The sequence below is a fragment of the Staurois parvus genome, unplaced genomic scaffold, assembly GCF_062004578.1.
Source record: "Staurois parvus isolate SC_StPar_1 unplaced genomic scaffold, SC_StPar_1.0 ptg000131l, whole genome shotgun sequence".
In the NCBI taxonomy this organism is placed as follows: Eukaryota; Metazoa; Chordata; class Amphibia; order Anura; family Ranidae; genus Staurois; species Staurois parvus.
In genome coordinates this window covers 9086451-9106988 of record NW_028317927.1, presented here as the reverse complement: position 1 = coordinate 9106988, position 20538 = coordinate 9086451, and the positions used below count along the sequence as shown (strand labels likewise).

Below are 20538 nucleotides of genomic sequence, written 5' to 3'. Positions count from 1 at the left end.
CATTTAAAGCTGCCTGCAGGTATCTTTCAAGTTAATCAAATCCACTTACATGCCCCCTAGGGAGCATGCTGACCCTGAAGTTAGCTATAATTGCAGCCTCGACTTCTGCTATAACCAGCGATATCATATGTCCTAGATGTAGCTCTAACTAATGAGAGCACCTCAGCTGCCAATAATAGCATTCTTGGGGGCCTGGTATCTAGCTGAGAAGTGGAAGATGCAATTACAGAATGCACCTTAAGCAAAGCGCCCCCCAGGAGCAAGAAATTGCTTCTGATTATTTAGAAGGGTATTAGCAGGCACTTTAGATGACTTTACTGTAACTTTAGAAACCTGTTTATGATTAAAGTCAGGGAGGGGGCAGGAATATGTTATGTCACTATAGGTCCGCTTTAAAGGACACCTGCCATGACAGAATTATGTCAGATTGCCATTGCTGATCTCCTTCAGAAAATGTTGCATTTGTGCCAGTCTCTGTCTTCAGTACTTTCTCAGTCATCGACCTAGAACAGTGGGTGTGAATGACTCAGCAAGACAGGAGGGCAATTCATATTTTTACAGGGTGGTCAGCAATAAAAAACAATATATCTATACTTTCCTGTGCTGATATTGCTTACTCTGATTTCACTGCATACTGTAAGCTTCTTACAGTGTGCATTAGAAGCTGCCACAAGTCAGATAAAGCCTGTCTAATTTCCCAGCTGGAAGGCGTCCAGTATCATCTAACCTTTTCTTCTCCAGCCTGACTGTCCTTGTACATCCCTTTTATTCATTGGATTTCAGTTCTTTCAGTCATGAAGGCTCGGCATCACGTGTAGGAACACCCTGCCTGGGAATACCCATTCCTCCAAACTGATATCCACTCACCAAGACATTTTGATATTAAAGTGGAGCTCTAGCTCCCCCTCCCCCAAAAAATTAAAGGCAGCAGCTACAAATACTGTAGATGCTGACTTTTAATACAAGGACACTTACCTGTCCAGGGATCCAGCGATGTTCTCACCCAACCCAATTCTTCAGTCGGCTTTGGGTGCAGGAGCCGGCATCTTCAGTAAGGGAAACCAGAAGGGAAGCCTTGCGGCTTCACAGCCAGGTTCCTACTGCACATGCGCGAAGAGCGCTGCACTTTGTGAATGGTCCCACAGTCTTCTGGGACTTGTGAAGAATGGGGGACTGAACTTCCAGCTCAGATCGACGATGTGCATCTGACCAGAACTGGGAGCAGGTATCTGTCAAAACCAGGCACCTGCTCTCCCCTCCCCCCAGAAAGTGCCAAATGTGGCAATGGGGGGGAGGCGGGGAGGAGGCAAACAAGTAGAACTTCCCCTTTTGGGTGAAGTTCCACTTTAACATAAATTTACCCATGACTCAGCTTACTGTTTGCACCAGGGATGAGGGCTCCTGAGAGGAGTACTAAGGCGGGGTGCTTTGATGTTTTCAGGAAGCTATGTAAAACACCCCTCTGGCCACTTGCACCATGATTGTATTGCATAGAAAACAACAGTCATAGTTATGATGTCACTGAGTTTATAATAAGGTATCAAATGAAAATGGAAAGGTTTTTTTTAAAAAATGTCCTTAGCATGTTGATGGGAGAACTGGGCCGCTGATAAGCCATACAACCGGCCTCCTGTGCTGGGCCCTATTGGTTCAAAAGAGGGGCTCAGGCAACTACCGAGCAGGGGGTCTTACTGTACAGCCTTATTGCTGACACTGATTTTCTTGTGCCTCCCCCTGCAGTGCTGCCAGCTTCTTCTCCTCTACCTCCCTCCAGCTGTGTTGCAGGGAGATTGGTTTTGTTATGTGTACCCCCTCCCTGCTGTTTGCCTCCCTTCCCCATGTCCCCCTCCACCGCAGCGCTGCCAGCTTCCCGCCACTCCCCTCCAGCCGGCAGCTGCTGCAGGCACACAGGGGGATGTTTTAGGATGGAGAACAGGGGAATGGCCAGCAAATATGTCCTACTTACCAGCTCCTTCCTTTCCTGAATGAACACAGAGAGCAATCGGTATCAATAGCTCTTGTGTTCATTCATCACTGAAGCTTATTAAACCGTCAGGTAGGATGTACAAGGTCCCATGATTTGTAACACCAGCCCTGGATGGGGTATAGGAACTAAGGAATGCAAAATAAAAGCCAAATAAACTTCAGCTTCAAACCTGACTGTACTTAATTTTTTTTGTGGTACTGCAGTAGGTGAAACCTAATTGTCAGTCAGCGAATAACTCAAAATTGCATTCTGTAGTCTAGCCCTTAGTTTCCCTAGTGCGCACTAGAACAATAAAGATAAAAACTGACTGCTATACCTAAATACATTTCATAAAGATTGAGAAATCACCCCAGCCAATACAATTCTGAAGTCTGATAATCATGACTCATTTACACTATCCGCACAGGAAACCAATCTGTATTCCTGTGCAAGCTGGTGTCAGTTTTTCCTAACTTCACTGAAATGTCACAAAGTTTGGAAAAATATAGACATGCTCTACATTTCTGCACCTGCCACCTACGTACCAATGTGTACACTTGTTTTCTGCGTGCCCGTGCAGGAACCAGTGTTTTTATAGTGCAAAAAAAAAAATGCCAGTCTGCACACAAGTGTGAACAAGCCTTCAAAGAGTGTTTGAAACACTTCAAAGGAGTAGTCCTCTCAAACCTTTATTATTTTTGTATAGCTATATTTTAATTTTAAAGCTGTGACCTTCTTTGCTTTATTATAAATGTAATATATACATAGGGGTATATTTATAAAGCAGTAATTCTGACGTTAACCAAACATTTACTGCAGGTGAGTCTTCCAGGTGCATGTGTTTTAAATGGCAGTGATTGATTCACCATCAGTGAACATATGTTGGAAGTCCAATATATGCCCTTTAATGTAACACTGAACCTATGGGCTCTGCTTGCATAATAAATTGGAATGTGGACTCAGTATAACATGCATTCTGTTAATTTCCAGTGGGCTGTGGGATCCCCAAAGCCTGGTGTGCGTTTTGATGAAATTCCAATGGTAATTTTCTGGCTTGCCTTGTTCTAAGCATTCCCAATGGCCTCTGAGACCATTCATTGCATTTGGTAGCCACTGGGAGGGTAACTTAGCCATGGCCATGCAAACTCTGAGCACGATATGAACCAGAACATGACCAAGATAACAATGGGGGCTATTGACTAAAACTGGAGAGTGTAAAATCTAGTGTAACTCTGCATAGAAACCAATCACATTCCAGGTTTTATTGCCAAAGCTTAGTAGAATAAGCTGAAGTTAGAAGCTGATTGGCTACCATGCACAGCTGCACCAGATTCTGAGAGCACCAGTTTTAGTAAATCTCCCCAATGCATCTCTGATCACATTATGTATACTAAAACACACAATATTTTGAGATTCTGGGACACTGTGGAAATAATCTGAAGATGGAAGTAACAACTGGCTGCTTTATGAACTAGAGCAGGGATCGCCAATGTTTCTAAACAAAGGGTCAGTTTAGTGTCCTTAAGACTCTGAGGGGGCCAGACTGTGGCCAGTGAAAGTAAAAAAATGCCCCTGCTTCAATGGGAGTAAACATGGCCCATCACTGGTATTAGTGGGAGGAATATTCTTATTGTTGGGACCAAAGGAAGAAATAGTGCCCGTTAGTTGGTGTCAATGGGAAGAATAGTGCCCTGTCATTGGTGTCATTGGCAGGAATAGTGTACCATTGTTGGGGTCAATGGGAAGAATAGTGCCCTGCCATTGGTGTCATTGGCAGGAATAGTGTCCCATTGTTGGGGTCAATGGGAAGAATGGTGTCCTGCTATTGGGGTCATTGGTAGGAATAGTGCCTTATTGTTGGTATCAGTGACAGGGATTATGCCCTGTTGATGCCAGTTTTAGGAATAGCGCCCAAAGGGCCGGACAGAAGCAAGCAAAGGGCCACATCCGGCACCCGGGCCACAGTTTGGAGACCATTGAACTAGACGCAGCTTAAATGAGTGATCAAAGGTTCGCTTTAAATGTTAGAAGGAGTTCTGTGTCACTGTCTTACCAATTAAGTTTGGAAATGTGAACCGTCTTCAAGTTTGTACCGCTATAGTGTTAAAGCTGTTTTCTTTCTACCTGAACTGCATTGTGTTCTTAATTATTATATATTATATATTTGAGCATCTGCTAAGGAAATTAATATATATGGAAATGTGAAAATCTACCTAAGATTATATTATTCTGCAGAGTAACATATTTAAAACATGTTGTACAGAAACATTTTCAATGCAAATAACAAGACGTAGACGTGTATATAAGAATAACTGAACGTTTGCAAAATAATAAAATTCTCTATTTGAACTATGTTACAGTTATACCGGTGTATACTTTCATACATACTGTTTTAAAAGAAATCTGTCATAAAATGAAACCAGCTCATGTTAAAATCATCAGATCATCATCTGCTTTTCTCTATTCTGCTTTAGCACAGCAAACATAAACCTATTAATCTTAATTAATGTGAATGACATCTCTACTCCAAAAGTAGTATGCAGCCCAGGAATCACATTGTAGCAGAACCTAACTGAGGTTTCATTTAAGGTCATAACATAAAGGAAGGGGCATTGCTAGTTTTCAAAAAGAATCAGGCTACCCCTGGGCATTTAGATTGAAATGTTGTAGTGCTTTCAACATACTATGGACAAATGTGGCTTAGTCTCTCTCACATTACCTTTGGATTACATTGGAGTTAGATTCTCTTTCTTACCACACTTTCTTGCTATAAGTTATCTAAAACCAAGGAGCCTAGTTGTGCACCATGCCTAGACGTGCCACAATTTTCCCTACATTTTATATTGTGCACTCCGATTAAGCTGCATAGAAGTAAGGTCATACTTGGGTCTTTCTTTCATTGATATTAAAACACTGTTGTTGGATGAGATCTGGTCCAATATAACCTATTCTACTAAAATAATAATTGGTCCAAAACAGGGGTGGACTGAAAACTCATGGGGCCCACGGGCAATAGGGGATCATTGGGCCCCTGTGTCCTTGTCCAAACTCAAAAAAGCCTATGAAAAAGGAACCAGGGGCATCTCATTGGGCCCCCTACTGAACCCGGGCCCTCGGGCACTGCCCGAGTTTCCGAATGGTCAGTCCGCCCGTGTACACCGTTCAGTAAAAGCTGACTCTGATGCAAAAGGGATAGCAGCAGCATACAATCACTGGGACCTAATATACCGGACATACCTAACATAACAGATCCCCAAGAACGTCACTTAGTCAGCTACAGCATTTAGAATTCTGCAGTATATGCCCCCCCGGCTAGCCAGCTGTGACCTCAACGAGCAGTAGAAAAGCACAGCTGGACTGCCCAAAAGGGCAGTATCCTATCAGTGTGGGATCTCCTCTTCCTGGACAAGAACCCCCCTGCTCCAGGCCTAGAGCTATTTATGCTCTCTTCTTACTCAGGGTGCCCCTCTCCAAGAAGGGGTAAAGCTGGTCTGTAGCCAAAGCCTCATTCTCAAGCTCTGGGGGCATCTAGTGGCCAACCAGGAGTACTACACCAGGCCACATCTGCCCTACAGCAAAACATATGCCAATAACCCTTTTGGACAGACAAAAGAAATTATACCATCCACTGGATGTTTACAGCAATGCAGCTGTTGCATCCACATCCAGGTGTTTCTGGTTCATCAAAGTCTATGTGGTGCTTTTAATGAGCCCTGGGAAACCATCTTCTGAAAATGCTAGCTGCTTGGCCATATCAGTCTTCAGTACTTCATAGGCTTATCAAGCCACTTTACTTAGCACTAGACTACCAACAGTCCCTTATTTGCAGTAACTGTTCCCACAACCCTCTTCCACTCTTTGCTTCACATATGACCCTCTTTGGGGCCACAATTAAAGACTTGTATAAATAACTTTTCATCCAGATTCCAGAATGTTTGTGTTGTTCCATTTCATTTCCAGTAGTTTTTATTGAAGATATACAATACAATATAATGAAAGAAAACAAGGCACCAAATGAGAAGGTAGTGTCGATTGTACACATATTCATACAGGTGCTTCAATACAGAGAGATTACTAACAGTTACAACATTCCCTGAGTTTTGCATTAACCCTTTCTATGGAGAGCCATCTAGGTGCTGGGTATACCCTAGTGGGGGTGTTTGTCCGTTTAAGTGAAAAATGGCACTTAGGTTTTAGCTGATAATGTTTTTCCTTACTTTATCATGACTTGCATAATGCAGGGTGTGAAAAATGTTTTCCCATTAAATATTTTGAGACCCTGTTCTTCATCTCAGAAAGTTGGGATTTTTTTGTATACAGCAAGAGAAGCTGTAATTCCTGGTAAGCTGAAGTTTTGTTCTGCCTTGTCCTACATCAGGGACTAATGTATTAAAGCCTGAACATCAAAATGATAGCCAAACCTTTGGTAGTCATTTCCAGAAGAAGCTCATTAATTTCATAATAACTTTTCCTTTAAAAACTAGTTGGTAAAAATGACATTCATACATTTGTTCCTTTGTTCTTTTGCTGAGGTGTAGTTATATTCTAATATGTTAATGACCCTAGACAGTGAGTGACTTTGGAAAATGTGGCACTGTAGTAGCTGAAATACTCCACTAGATGGTGCAACACAACAATAACAGAATACTGGAGTAGTTTGAGAATAACAATAATAATACAAATACTAAATTGAATTTTCTTTACTTGGTGATTTTGTTTAAACTGCATTATATACTGTTACAACATTTACATTTTTAGCCGGTATTTATTTAAACAAACAAAATGGATCTTTATGTCGACATGTGTTTTCATTGCTGGGAAGACCACAGCTGCCAAATAGGAGGTATTCAGTTTATAAACAACTCCCTAGTGTGTAAGCAGTGAACAAAAAACTCTGCTTCCATCTGTCCTCCCAGACCCAGCTTCTTCTCTCATCTGGTGTCATCTTGCTTTTTGCACAGCTTAATAAAAGTGAAGCCATGCTGTCAAGCACGGCTTACACATCAAAATCACTGGTGCCTTTCCCATCACAGTTATATGTCATTGTTCTTTTCAGGGCATCAGGTATATATATGGAAGTGGCTAGGGAAAGTGGTTTGCAATGCAAAGAAAGATTTCATTTTTGGCTTTTGAAAGTCTGCATATCAGAGAGCAGTTTATTCTTAGGCTGCACATTTTTGGAAACATTTACACTCAGAGTAACTGATAAGTTAGTGTTTAAGGCATATTTACTAACAGCAAACAAATAAATGGGCAATAGGCCATGCATAGGATTCAGTGGTAGTCTAAGGCTCCTTTCACATGAAGGGTCTGATCAGGTCTACCTGCCTGTTTTGCAGACGGACCTGATCGGAGGGTCTATTCACTCCTATGGACCGGCGGGTGTAAACTCATTTGTGTCCGTTTACACTTGCCTACCTCCAACCTGATACGGTCTGCTAAAAGAGAACAGAAGGGGATCTGTCCTCCTCTGTCTAGGCAGATCGGATTGAAGTTAGGTCAGCGGACAGAACTCCTGCTGATCTAATCAGAGTCCACCCCATGTGAAAGGAGCCTTATAGCTATGCTATGTCAAAGCAACTAATTTCAGATTAGGTCCAGTGACTGCTACATTTGGTATGTTATATACAAGGCCAGTTTTAGAAAAAGTTGGGCTATAGGTGAAAATTAAATGGGCCTCCATACACTGAACTTCTTTACATTATGACAAAGGTATCTCAACAAAACAAAGGGTCTATAGCAAGTATAAAAAAATAAAAGTGTGCACAGATGTGTGTGTCATAAAATTGTGCACAATCAGGTTTCAGGATAGATCAAATGTGTGTGTTTTAAGAGATGCAGTTAAAAAGCAATAATTATTTTAGTCTCTACATGCTAGAAGCATAGAAAACCTCCCAATGTACAAATTGAATACAGTACATCCCAAATATAGTGATTACCATTAACCAGAGAAAGTTTTTTATAGAATGAAAGGGATGATTTAGAGACATTGGCAAACAGGGATCCACCTCCACCCCGACGCTCCAGGACACCAGGTACTTCACCAGGGGAGCCCACTACCCACCAGGGAGCCCAACCACCATCACACCGCCAGCCTCCAGGGACTCACTCAGGGATCCCACCATCCACCTGAAACCCCAAACCACCAGGGACCCTAAGCCACTATCCCTCCAGGGATCGCTACTACCCCACCAGGGATAGCACGGCCACCATCTTACCGGGGATCCCCTGCCCACCACCCCACCTGGGACTACCAGCCAGCCACCACACCAGGGACCGCTCGCCCAGCACCCTGCTTTCCGGCACGCTATTCTCTCTGGCGATGCCCCGGCGACTAATGGCCCACCACAACCCTTGAAGCCGCGGTCTCTCCTACCGGCCGCAACAGATCACGGTTGAGCACAAACCACGCAGGGCCAACGATCGCTACCGCAACGCCCCGCTCGACCCTGATGACGATCCTTCAACACCTTCAGCGCCTCACGACGCCGAGCCCTCAGCACCCGACGCCTGGCCTCAACAACCCCAGACACCGAGCCGCCAGCATCACCAGTCGCCGTGCCTACCATCGCCCCCAGCCATCGCACCCTACGACCCCTCCACTAGCCGAACCACCGTACCCACTGAAGACATGCCACAGCACCCATGGTCGCCAGCTTACTGCACCCACAGACTGCTGCCAACCAGCTGCCGCCCTCCACCCTCACTCTACCCCTACAGAAGGACTCAAATGACTATCCCACGGTAATACAGATTCCCCACACCACCTTGCCCTGACCTGTATCCCTTCACCTCCCCTGACCCAACTGTCACCCCACCCACCCCAACATGCCTCCTGCACTCCTCCTTCTCATTTTCCTCTCCACCATCCCAAAAATCACCTCCCTCTACCCGCCTACCCCCCCAAAACAGCTCTACACTGCCCCTTCACTTCTCCCCTCTCCCCACTACGGCACTCACCACCTCCTCCTGCTACTCCACTCCCCCGTCGACCCACGTGCCACCACTATCAGACCCACACGCTCCTACACTTCCCATCCCCATGCCACCTTCCTCACCCTTCTCCTTCTCCTATCTGCTGGGGACATCTCCCCGAACCCTGGCCCCTCGCCACCTCACCCCTCCTCTAGGGACCCCCCTGCTCCCGCCAGCTGCCGTAACCCCCTCAACCTCATATCTGTGCCCCTTCTCCCCGCATCCATCCATCCCCCCTCTCTCGGTTGCACTCCTGAACGCCCGCTCGGTCTGCAACAAACTTACTGCCATCCATGACCTCTTTATCTCCCGCTCCCTTAACCTCCTAGCCATCACTGAAACCTGGGTACAGGCCACTGACTCCACCTCCCCTGCGGCACTCTCCTATGGAGGTCTCGTCTGGTCCCATTCACCAAGACTGAGCGGTCACAAAGGTGGTGGGGTCGGCCTGCTCCTATCACCGCTGAGCACCTTCCAGGTCCTCCCTAATCCTCCCTCCCTAACCTTCTCCTCCTTCGAGGCTCACTGTATCCGGCTCTTCACCCCCACCCCCCTAAGGATCGCAGTGATCTACAGGCCGCCTGGATCCATACCCCGCTTCCTGGATGACTTCGCTGCCTGGCTTCCCTTCTTCCTCTCCTCTGAGCTACCAACCATCATCCTCGGGGACTTCAATATCCCCATCAATGACAACAGCCTGGCTACTTCCCAACTCCTCCACCTAACCTCCTCCTTCGCGCTCACACAGCACACTCAATCCTCCACCCACATCATTGGGAACACCCTGGACCTCGTCTTCTCCCACCTCTGTACCCTCAACCAGTTCTCTAACACCCCCTTCCCTCTCTCCGACCACCACCTCCTCACGTTCTCCATCTCCCCTTCCCCTAACTCCCCCCCCCCAGAGCGCCAAACCATCACCAGCCGCAACCTCCGCAACCTGAACCCGGCCCCCCTCCACTCAGCTGCCGACCGCTTACACGACCGCATCCTTCCACTGTCTTGTCCTGACCTAGCCACTAACACGTACAACGACTCACTATCAGCTACCCTAGACTCTCTGGCACCCCTAACCACACGCTACATCAAACCCAGACCGCTCCAACCCTGGCAGAACGACCACACTAAATGCCTCAAACGTCGCAGTCGCGCGCTAGAGAGACTATGGCGCAAAACCAGGTCCCCCCGTTCATTCTCCCTCTACAAATCTGCCTTCCTCACTTACACCTCCTCCCTCCACGCCGCCAAGCAGGCTTACTTCGTAAACCTGATTAACACCCTCTCCTCCTGCCCTCGCCGACTCTTCTCCACCTTCAACTCCCTGCTCTCCCCCCCCCTCCTCCACTCAGTACCTCACTCACCGCCCACGAAATTGCCACTCATTTCCACAACAAAATTGATGCAATCCGTCAGGACATAGTCAACTCGCAATCTACCTCCCCACCTAGCCTCCCCCCCCCCTATCTCCCCCTCATCTCTTCCCTCCTCTGACCTCGCAACCGCACTGCCCCCTCCACACCCAAGACCCCGCTTACCGTAACCCCACCAGCTCTGCACTCCTTCAGCCCTACTACCACTGAGGAAGTCACCAGGGTCTTCTCAGAAGCCCGCCTCACTACCTGCCCCCTGGACCCTATCCCCTCTCGACTCCTCCAGTCACCCCCCTCTTCCCTCATCTGCTCCCTCACCCACATCTTCAATCTCTCCCTCTCTACCGGCGTATTCCCCTCCCCCCTAAAGCATGCGCACATCACCCCCATACTCAAAAAGCCCTCCCTGGACCCCTCTGACCCAAACAACCTCAGACCCATCTCCCTGCTGCCACTCACTTCCAAACTCCTGGAGCGCTTAGTCTACAACCGCCTAAGCGCCCACCTAACTGACAACAACCTCCTTGATCCACTACAGTCCGGCTTCCGTCCCCTACACTCCACCGAAACCGCCCTCCTCAAAATCACCAACGACCTACTAACCGCCAAAGCCAAAGGCGACTACTCTGTCCTCCTCCTCCTGGACCTCTCCGCGGCCTTCGACACAGTTGACCACCCCCTCCTCCTTAATAAACTACTCTCCCTTGGCATCAGAGACACCGCTCTCTCCTGGTTCTCCTCGTACCTATCCCGACGCTCCTTCAGTGTCACCTACAATGGTGCCACCTCCCCCTCACTCCCCCTCTCTGTTGGGGTCCCCCAGGGCTCTGTCCTTGGACCCCTTCTCTTCTCCATCTACACCTCCTCCCTTGGCAAACTCATACACTCCCATGGCTTCAACTACCATCTCTATGCTGATGACACTCAAATTTACCTCTCCACCCCTCACCTCACCTCCTCTTTCTCCGCCCGAATCACTCACCTCCTAAACGACATCTCTGACTGGATGTCGCTCCATTTCCTCAAACTCAACCTCTCCAAAACCGAGCTTCTCGTCTTCCCTCCTGCCCGCGCCCCCCCCCATCCTATCCATCACTACTAACATCACCACCATCAATCCCGCCCCGCAAGCCAAAGTCCTTGGAGTCATTCTGGACTCTAACCTCTCCTTCCAACCTCATGTCAAATCACTCACAAACACATGCAGACTCCACCTCCGCAATATCGCCAAAATACGCTCCTTCCTTACCCCAGACACCACTAAACTACTTGTGCACTCCCTGATTATCTCACGCCTTGACTACTGCAACTCCCTCCTCACCGGCCTACCCCAGTGCAGGCTCTCCCCGCTTCAGACCATCCTCAACTCAGCGGCTAGACTCATCCACCTCACCACCCGCTCCACCTCTGCCACCCCCCTCTGCCTCTCCCTCCACTGGCTCCCTATCGCCCAACGCATCAAATTCAAACTACTCACTCTGACCTACAAAGCCATTCACAACACTGCCCCTAACTACCTCACCAACCTGATTCCCAAGTACCACCCTACCCGTACCCTTCGCTCTTCACAGGACCTCCTTCTATCTTGCTCCCTGGTCTCCTCCTCACACGCACGTCTGCAAGACTTCTCCAGGTCCTCCCCCATCCTCTGGAACTCACTACCCCAATCCATCAGACTGTCACCTTCCCTCCTCACCTTCAGGCGCTCCCTGAAAACCCACCTCTTCAGGGAAGCCTACCCCACCCTCACCTAACTGCTGCTCTCCTTCATTCCTCCTACCACTCCATCCCCCACAGCCACTTCCTCCTGTACCACTACCCCCTCCCTCCTAGATTGTAAGCTCGAAAGAGTAGGGCCCTATAACCCCTCATGTGCTGTTTGTAGTTACTGTAATGTTTCATGTATTGTCCCCCCCTCTATTGTACAGCGCTGAGCAAACCCTTTGGCGCTATATAAACTCAATGTAATGTAATGTAATGTAACAGCAGTATACGGTGTAAAAAAACCCCAACAGCTCTCCAGCCTGTCCTAGGAGTGGTACATCTGCTCAAGCCAAACCCCCCACACAACACACAAGCCAAGGGGAAGGCACATCCAAAAAGAAGTCACTGTAAAAAAAACCATCACAATAAAGGATGAAGCACCTCAATGGCTAATGAACAGAATATATTTGTTGGACATAAACAATGAAGAATTTAGTGCATAAACCCATCCATCCCCTCCCCCCCAAAACACACCCCCACCCAAAATGACTCCCCCCACAACTTTATGCACTGAACTGTCCAGTGTTTAAGTCCAATAATTATATTCTGTACATTAGGCATTGAGGTGCTTCATCCTTTATTGTGAGGGTTTTTTTTTCGGAAACAGCCATATACACCCAAATTATATACTCAACAATTTGCCTCATACACACTAAATAAATACATGCATCATGCACCTAATACACTCCATACACCACAACATGCACCTTGTTACACTCATCAAACAACAGTCTGCAACTGTTGGAATACATTGTTTGTGTATTTTATGCAACAAATAAATCAGTATTTAGTAGAGTTATATTCTTCATCCAGTAGATGGCAGTGTTTTCAGGTTTGTAGCTGCATCTATGGTACTGTAAATGCTATGTCTTTTCACGGAATAAAGTTTCCTGTTTCCATGTTGCAGTGAAGCAGAAAAACACATCTGGGCTGTGCACTGTCTGTTCTGTAGAGCTATATACAGAATTTCTAACAGGTTATGGACCCAGTCATAGCCGGCTACAGCAAATAAGTGCAAGATACAGCAACAGAAAGAAGACTGCAACGGAATAAAAGAAAATGGCCAGTAACACAGCTACAACAAAGCTTTCATTTGCAAATCTGACAAACCAGAACTACCAGACTTGGAAATTCAAGATGAAAATGCTGATATTAAGAGAAGGTATGTGGAAATGTATAAATGAAGTCAGGCCAGAACACCCTTCAGACGAGTGGATAGAGAATGTTCACAAAGCTCAAAGCACAGTCTCTCTTAACATAGAAGATGATGATGATGATGAAACTGGTAATAAATGTGGGTAAGATTGCAAGAGGTGCATGAAAGAGCTAATCTCAGCAATAAACTAATTGGAAAGCTATACCATACCAAGCTGATGAAAGGCCAGGATATGCAAAATTATATAAGGCACACCATGGCAATGGTTGAACACCTGAGAGGTATGGGAGAAGAAATAAAATATTTTCATGTCGCGGAACTATTACTTAGTGGTTTGCCAGAAAGTTACAAAACGCTTGTCACAGCACTTGCTGCACATCCAGATGATGAGCTGACATTGGAATATGTTAAGGGAAAGCTTATAGATGAATATAAGTGTAAAACAGAAAGCATTAATAGTGATGGTGCATCTGTTGCAGAGTCTGCTTTAAAGAAGAAAAATAGGAGTAAAAATAGTAACACGCGACAAGAAGCATGTGAATGATTTGTATGCAAGCAACAAGGCCATTTAAAAGCAGATTGCAGAATCTGAAAAGCTGGAATGCAAAAGCAAACTAAACTATAAAAGACCAAAAGTGTGAAGGAAGAAACTGATTTTTCAGTCCAAAATGTGCACCTCATCTTTTCAGGCATGGTGTGTTGATTCCAGAGCTACGAGTCACATGCCAAATGACAGAAATTTCTTTATTCACCTTGACCACAGTAAATCAGAAAAAAATCACCACAGCTAATGGGCAGATAATGGCTTCAGAAGGAAAAGGAGACTGTTTTATTTACTGTCCTATTTCCCAGAGTGTCACTAGTAAGATATCTGTGAAAAATATACTGCATGTACCTGCTCTTGAAACTAATCCTTTGCCAGTGAAGAAGCTCAAAAAACAAGTGACCTTCCAAGGTGACAGTTGTGCCATCACAAAAGAAGAAAAATTAAAAGGCTAAAATTACAGATGAACTGTATCAGCTGAACTACAATGAGGTGGTTAATACTGCCAAGGAGGAAAAACATTCAAACTGCATTCACACATGGCACAGACGACTTGGGTACAGAAGTCCTGACATAATAAAGAAATTAACTGAGAATAACTATGGAAGTGGAATACAAATTAGTCCATGTGAACAATCAATCAAACAATGAAACGCACCAGCTGCATAAAAAGGAAAAATGACAAGAAAAGCCTTTCTAAAGCAGAGTAACAGCAGAGCTAAAAAAAATCTCTGAAATTAATTCAGATCTTTGCAATCCAATGAAAAAACTGACTCCAGTAAAGAAGAGGTATTTTCTTACTTTTAAAGGCGATTACTCCAGGTATACTACACTATATCTGTTAGACAACAACAGTGAAGTACCACAGAACCTTGAACAGTATGTGGCTCAAGTAAGCAACACATTTGGCAAAATGTTATTGTACACAGACAATGGAACTGAATATACATGTGATAATACACAGGCGATACTCAGAATGCATGGCATACTCTTTCAAACTACTGTACCATACAACTCAGAAAAAAAGTGGGGTTGCAGAAAGAATGAACCATACTCTATATGAGAGTTGAAGAACCATGATGTGTGATGCATATATGCCAACCACATACCGGGGAGAGGTAATTATTATCGTATGCTGTCTCCAAAATCAACTACTAGGAAAAAACACCATACAAACTTTAGAATGTAAAAACAAAAATAAAATTTTTGAAAGCCAAGCCTATGTGCACATCCCATAAGAAAAATTTACAAAATGGGTTGCTTGTGCAAAGGAAGGTGTACTTGTGGGATACAGTGAATCTCAAAAGGGATACAGAATTTCACACCAAGACACATATAAGGTACCCGTCAGTAGAAGTGTAATTGTTGATAAAACTTCAATGTGTTCAAAATTTCATTAACTAAAACAAATGCTTTAAACTGAGGGAAATTCCAAATCAGTGTCACACGAAGATAAGCAAAAAAGTGTCACAGAAATAGAAATTAGTGCAGATAATCCAAATACTGTAAAAGAAGAAACCAGGTCACAATAGGCTTCAATAAGGAAATTCACCAAAAGCAATAAAGGCATCCCTGCCAAATGTACTGTATGTCCTATGTTGCTCTAAGCATTAAAACCAGAGCCAGATTCATGGGTGAGATGCACAACTTCAAATCCATGACAAACAAAGGTGGAGCTGAGCTGCTGATGAAGAGATGACATCACTTAGTGAACTGCAGACATGGCCACTTTCAGAGCTACCTCATGGTAAGCATGCAATCAGCTGTAAATGGGTTTTTAAGGCCAAATGCAACTCTGATGCCAAGGTCTGTAGGTATAAAGTATGAATAATGGCAAAGGAATATTCACAAAACTTTGGTGAGGATTATGATGCTACTTTTGCTCCAGCTGCAAAACAAAGTACTTTCAGAACACTGTTGACAGCGATGGCTTCTTGGAAAATGGTTGTGAAGCACCATGATTTCACAACAGCCTTTTTTAATGGTGATATTAAAGAGGAAATATATATGACACAGCCAGAAGGCTACATGAAAAATGCAGAAATCTCTTTACAGACACAAGCAATCAGCTTGAGCATGGAATTTAAAAATAAAGGATTCATATGAAGCAGAGCTGACCCATGTCTATACTCAAACTGTGTAGATTCTGAATATATGTATATTTTTTTCTTTATGTGGATGTCCTGATTGTTGTTCACAAAAAGGATGAGGAAGTTGTAAAGTTGACTGCAGTGCTCAACCAGGATTTTGAGACGAAAGATCTTGGGGATGTGACATATTATCTAGGAGTTAATGGACAACGTAAAGAAGATGGCAGCTTCCTGTTAAATCAGAAATCTAAAATAGTGGCAGTGCTTCAGCAGTTTTTGCATGACTGAAGCCAAACAAGCAAGTACTCCCATGGACACAGCATATCTAAAAACAGAAGAGGACGATTATCTTCTTCCTACTAATGATCAGTACAGACAAGCAGTGGGGGCATTGCTATATATTGCAACCACTACACGTCCATCAATTGTAGCTGCAATGTCGCTTCTTTGTAGACGCATGAGTGAACCACATCAAAGAGACTAGTCATCAATCAAGAGAGTCATGAGATATCTCAAACAAATGAAACACTTGAGTCTGAAGCTTTCTGCAGTTAGTGATTTGAACCTCGTAGGATATGTGGACTCTGATTGGGCAGATGACCCAAGAACTCACAAATCCATGAGTGGTTACTTGTTCAAATTAGGAAAGCATTCTATATCTTGGTCCAGCAAGAAGCAGATCTCAGTAGCTTTGACTTCTACAGACGCAGAATACATTACTGCTGCCTATGCCAGTCAAGAAGCTGTGTGGTAAGTCAATTGCTTGAAGTTCTCAGAGATCCGATGTCCCAGCCTTCAATCTTATATATGAAGGATATATCAAACTTTCCACTAATGAGAATATCAATGCAAGAACAAAGCATATTGACGTCAGACATCATTACATTCATGATCTGGTTGAACAAAATGTAATTGTGCTTATGTATTGTGAAACTTATAACATGATTGCAGATTTTTTGACAAAACCACTTACAAGAAACAGATTTATAGAGCTGAGATTCAAAATGGGACTAATATAAAGAGTATTTGTTGAGTGTGGGTGTCCGAATACAGTGTTCATGTATTTGTATGTGCAAAAACTACATCAGTATTCAGTAAAGATATATTCTTCAACCTGTAGGTGGCAGTGTTTATACATTTGTAGCTGTATCTATGGTAAAGTAGATTTAAAGCGGAGTTCCACCACCCAAAAGGGGAAGTTCCACTTTAAAGATTGCTCAACCGCTCCCCATTAAGGTTTGGCACCTTTGGGGAGCGGAGGGGGGGGACGGGTACCCGCTCTTATTTCCGTTGTGATCGCCTAGGACAGGGGTAGGCAACCTGTGGCTCTCTAGCTGTTGTGGAACTACATTTCCCAAGAGGCATTGCAACATTGCAAAACTGACAGTTACAGCTATGACTTGTCTCTAAAAGTCATAGCATGATGGAACTTGTAGTCCTGAAACAGCTGGAGAGGCACAGGTTGCCTACCCCTGGCCTAGGAGATCAGAAGCGGAAATTGTCCTCCTACCCTCCCTCCCCAAAGTCTTGTGGGACACGTGACAGGTCCCAGAAGATGACGGGGCCATTCAGGAAGCGCAGCACTACTTGTGCATGCGCAGTGGGCACTCGGCTGTGAAGCCGCAAACTGTCACAGCCGGGTGCTCACACTAAAGATGCCGGCACCTGGAATACAGGATGGCCAGTGAAACAGGCTGAGGCGGGGGCAATGTGGGATCATGGGACAGGTAAGTGGCTGTTTTTTAAAAGTCAGCAGCTACAGTTTTTGTAGCTGCTGACTTTTATTTTTTTACAGAGTGAGTGGAACTCTGCTTTAAATACACTAACAAATTGAAGCCAAACTCCAGCTAATACTTTATAAGCATTTAAAGCAAACAATGTTTCTATCTTTTGAGATTAAGGTTTTACATAAATAAAGATAAGCTGGTCATTGTAAGCACCCCTGCTAGTGTTAAATGTGTTATTTATTACAGGTATTTCTATAGTGCCGTCAATTTACACAGTGCTTTACATATACTGTATATATTTCGTTCATTCACATTAATCCCTAACCCTCAAGGGGCAAACAATCTAAGGTCCCTAACTTACATTCATACATATACATAACAGGGCCAATTTAGATAAGAGCAAATTCACCTCCCAGCATGTCTTTGGAGTGTGGGAGGAAACTGGAGTATCTGGAGGAAACCCATGCAGGCATAGGGAGAAAATGCAAACTCAAGGCAGGTGGTGCCATGGTTGGAATTCAAACCAACGACGCTAGTATTGCCAGGTGGAAGTGCTAACCATTTAGCCACTGTGCTGCAGGTTTGTAACTGATGCATTCTGCTGGAGAGCTTGTCTTTTGAAATGCAACAAACTAACTGGTTGGATCACCAGATGAAAATAGAAGAAATAAAATCTAAAACAGAAAATTAATACAACCATCATATCTAACAAATGGTAAGCTGCAATATAATAAATGTTTGCTTCTGGGTTTAATACCACTTTTCATTTTTTTCCCACAAGTTTTTGGAAAATGCAAAATGAAAATGAAGTCTTGAAAAGACTTTACATGCCTCTTAAAAAATACCTTGAGGTGTTTACGCACCCCAGTGTGGTTATTTTGTGGATGTTTCCACTGTCCTGGTGCTCCAGGGCCTCCAAAATGTGACAGTCAGGAAACTAGATGCATAGTTTATGCCTCCAGAAAGCCAGAAGGTGCCAATTGGATTTTTGGCCCATGTGGTTAGGCTGTGAAATAGTCTCACACATGTGGTATCCCCATGGTTGGGGGAAGTAGAAAAATGTTGTTTTTTTTTGGGGTGTAACTGTAAGTATGCTTATGTTGTGTGTGAAAAATAACTTGTTAAAATGACAACTTTGTAAAAAAAAAATATTATTTAAAGGAGAAGTACGGCAAAAGCTTTTTTGACTATTATTCTCTTCTGGGTCACAGGAGTGCACTTATTTCAGTACTCCTGTGACACAGATTTAGCTGACAGCTGGCTAAAGCCTACTGTGGGCTGACATAACAGAGCCAGTCCAGGCTCTGCAAGGATCCCAACTTTAATGTTTTGATCCACCCAGATGCCTGACCAATTGCTGGGAGCCTGAGCTGGCCACTCTCATCCCCTTTCCAGCCCAGCACTCCAGTGAGTGAGTGAGTGTGTGTGTGTGTGTGTGGGGGGGGGGGCAGAGTAGAGAGCCAATGACTGTCAGTCACCACTCTCTGCTCAGGGGGAACCGAGAATTTGGTGATCAGCGGTCATGTGATTGCTCAGTTCTCCATTTTATTGTTAAGCCAGCAATAAATGGTAAAAAACTAAAGTGACTGGAGCCTGAATATTTCCATTGGATAGTTGGAGTGTTGCTGGTTCCAGGTTGCTACAGGAACAGAGGACCTAAAGAATCTTGTCATCGTTACCTGTATGTATGTCAAGTGTCATCAACTCAGGTCCAAGTCCTAGCAACTTGTCACTTGATGAATGAGAGATCTAAAGAGAAGATGAAGATGATTTATTCTAGTTTTGCAAGATCTTCTCAGGGGGAACCGAGAATTTGGTGATCAGCGGTCATGTGATTGCTCAGTTCTCCATTTTATTGTTAAGCCAGCAATAAATGGTAAAAAACTAAAGTGACTGGAGCCTGAATATTTCCATTGGATAGTTGGAGTGTTGCTGGTTCCAGGTTGCTACAGGAACAGAGGACCTAAAGAATCTTGTCATCGTTACCTGTATGTATGTCAAGTGTCATCAACTCAGGTCCAAGTCCTAGCAACTTGTCACTTGATGAATGAGAGATCTAAAGAGAAGATGAAGATGATTTATTCTAGTTTTGCAAGATCTTCCAGTGTCATCCCCACAGCTGTGTTCAATGAGGTTCATTTAGTAAAATTGGAGAGTGCAAAATCTGGTGCTTATGTGCATGGTAGTCAATCAGCTTCTAACTTCAGCTTGCTCAGTTCAGCTTTGACAATAATAAACCTGGAAGCTTGTTGCTTTCTTTGCAGAGCTGCAAAAGATTGTGCACTCTCCAGTTTTACTAATTAGATTGGAGATTGATGGGAGCAGGAGAGGTACTAGGTCTCACCTGTCCTTGTGTGAAGGTTTTACAGGTACCACACCCCTATTGGAACAGAGAAGAATATAAACCCTAGTAGGAGAAAATAATGGGGCTTTAAGGTACAATACCATTATGGGTATACAGATTCATAATCACAAACAATATTGGATAAAATAGAGCATATTTTATTATGACATTATAAAAAAAACCATCTCTTTACATTTTTGTTGATTCATTATGTATGTGCTAACATTGGCGTTTGTCTTGCCTACCACTCTGTGTTTTTTTATAATGTCATAATAAAATATGCTCTATTTTATCCAATATTGTTTATGATTATGCATGTTTATACCCATAATGGTAAGGTACCTTAAAAGCCCCATTATTTTCTCCTACTAGGGTTTATCCAGTTTTACTAAATCAACCCCAATGTGTCCAACCACCTAGTAGCTGGACTCACCTGGTCTCTTCAATATTCCCAAACATTATCTTCTCCACTGGTCTCTCTCTTCTGACAGTAAGACCAAACTAGGACAGTCATAACTTCATTATTTGAGCTTCTAGTAACATAGCTGATTTGATATCTTTCAAAATCACTACATACTATTGCTCAAATACTGATTCACTGT

The 20538-nt window shown here is 44.3% G+C and overlaps 1 protein-coding gene and 1 pseudogene across 1 annotated transcript in view; one reads left to right on the top strand and one right to left on the bottom strand.

Annotated features, from left to right (window-relative positions):
- MED12L (mediator complex subunit 12L) overlaps positions 1-20538 on the bottom strand; it is a 464120-nt gene that overhangs the window by 279913 nt on the left and 163669 nt on the right. The gene's annotated exons all lie outside the window — the stretch shown is intronic.
- LOC149466374 (uncharacterized) lies at positions 16146-16777 on the top strand (annotated as a pseudogene).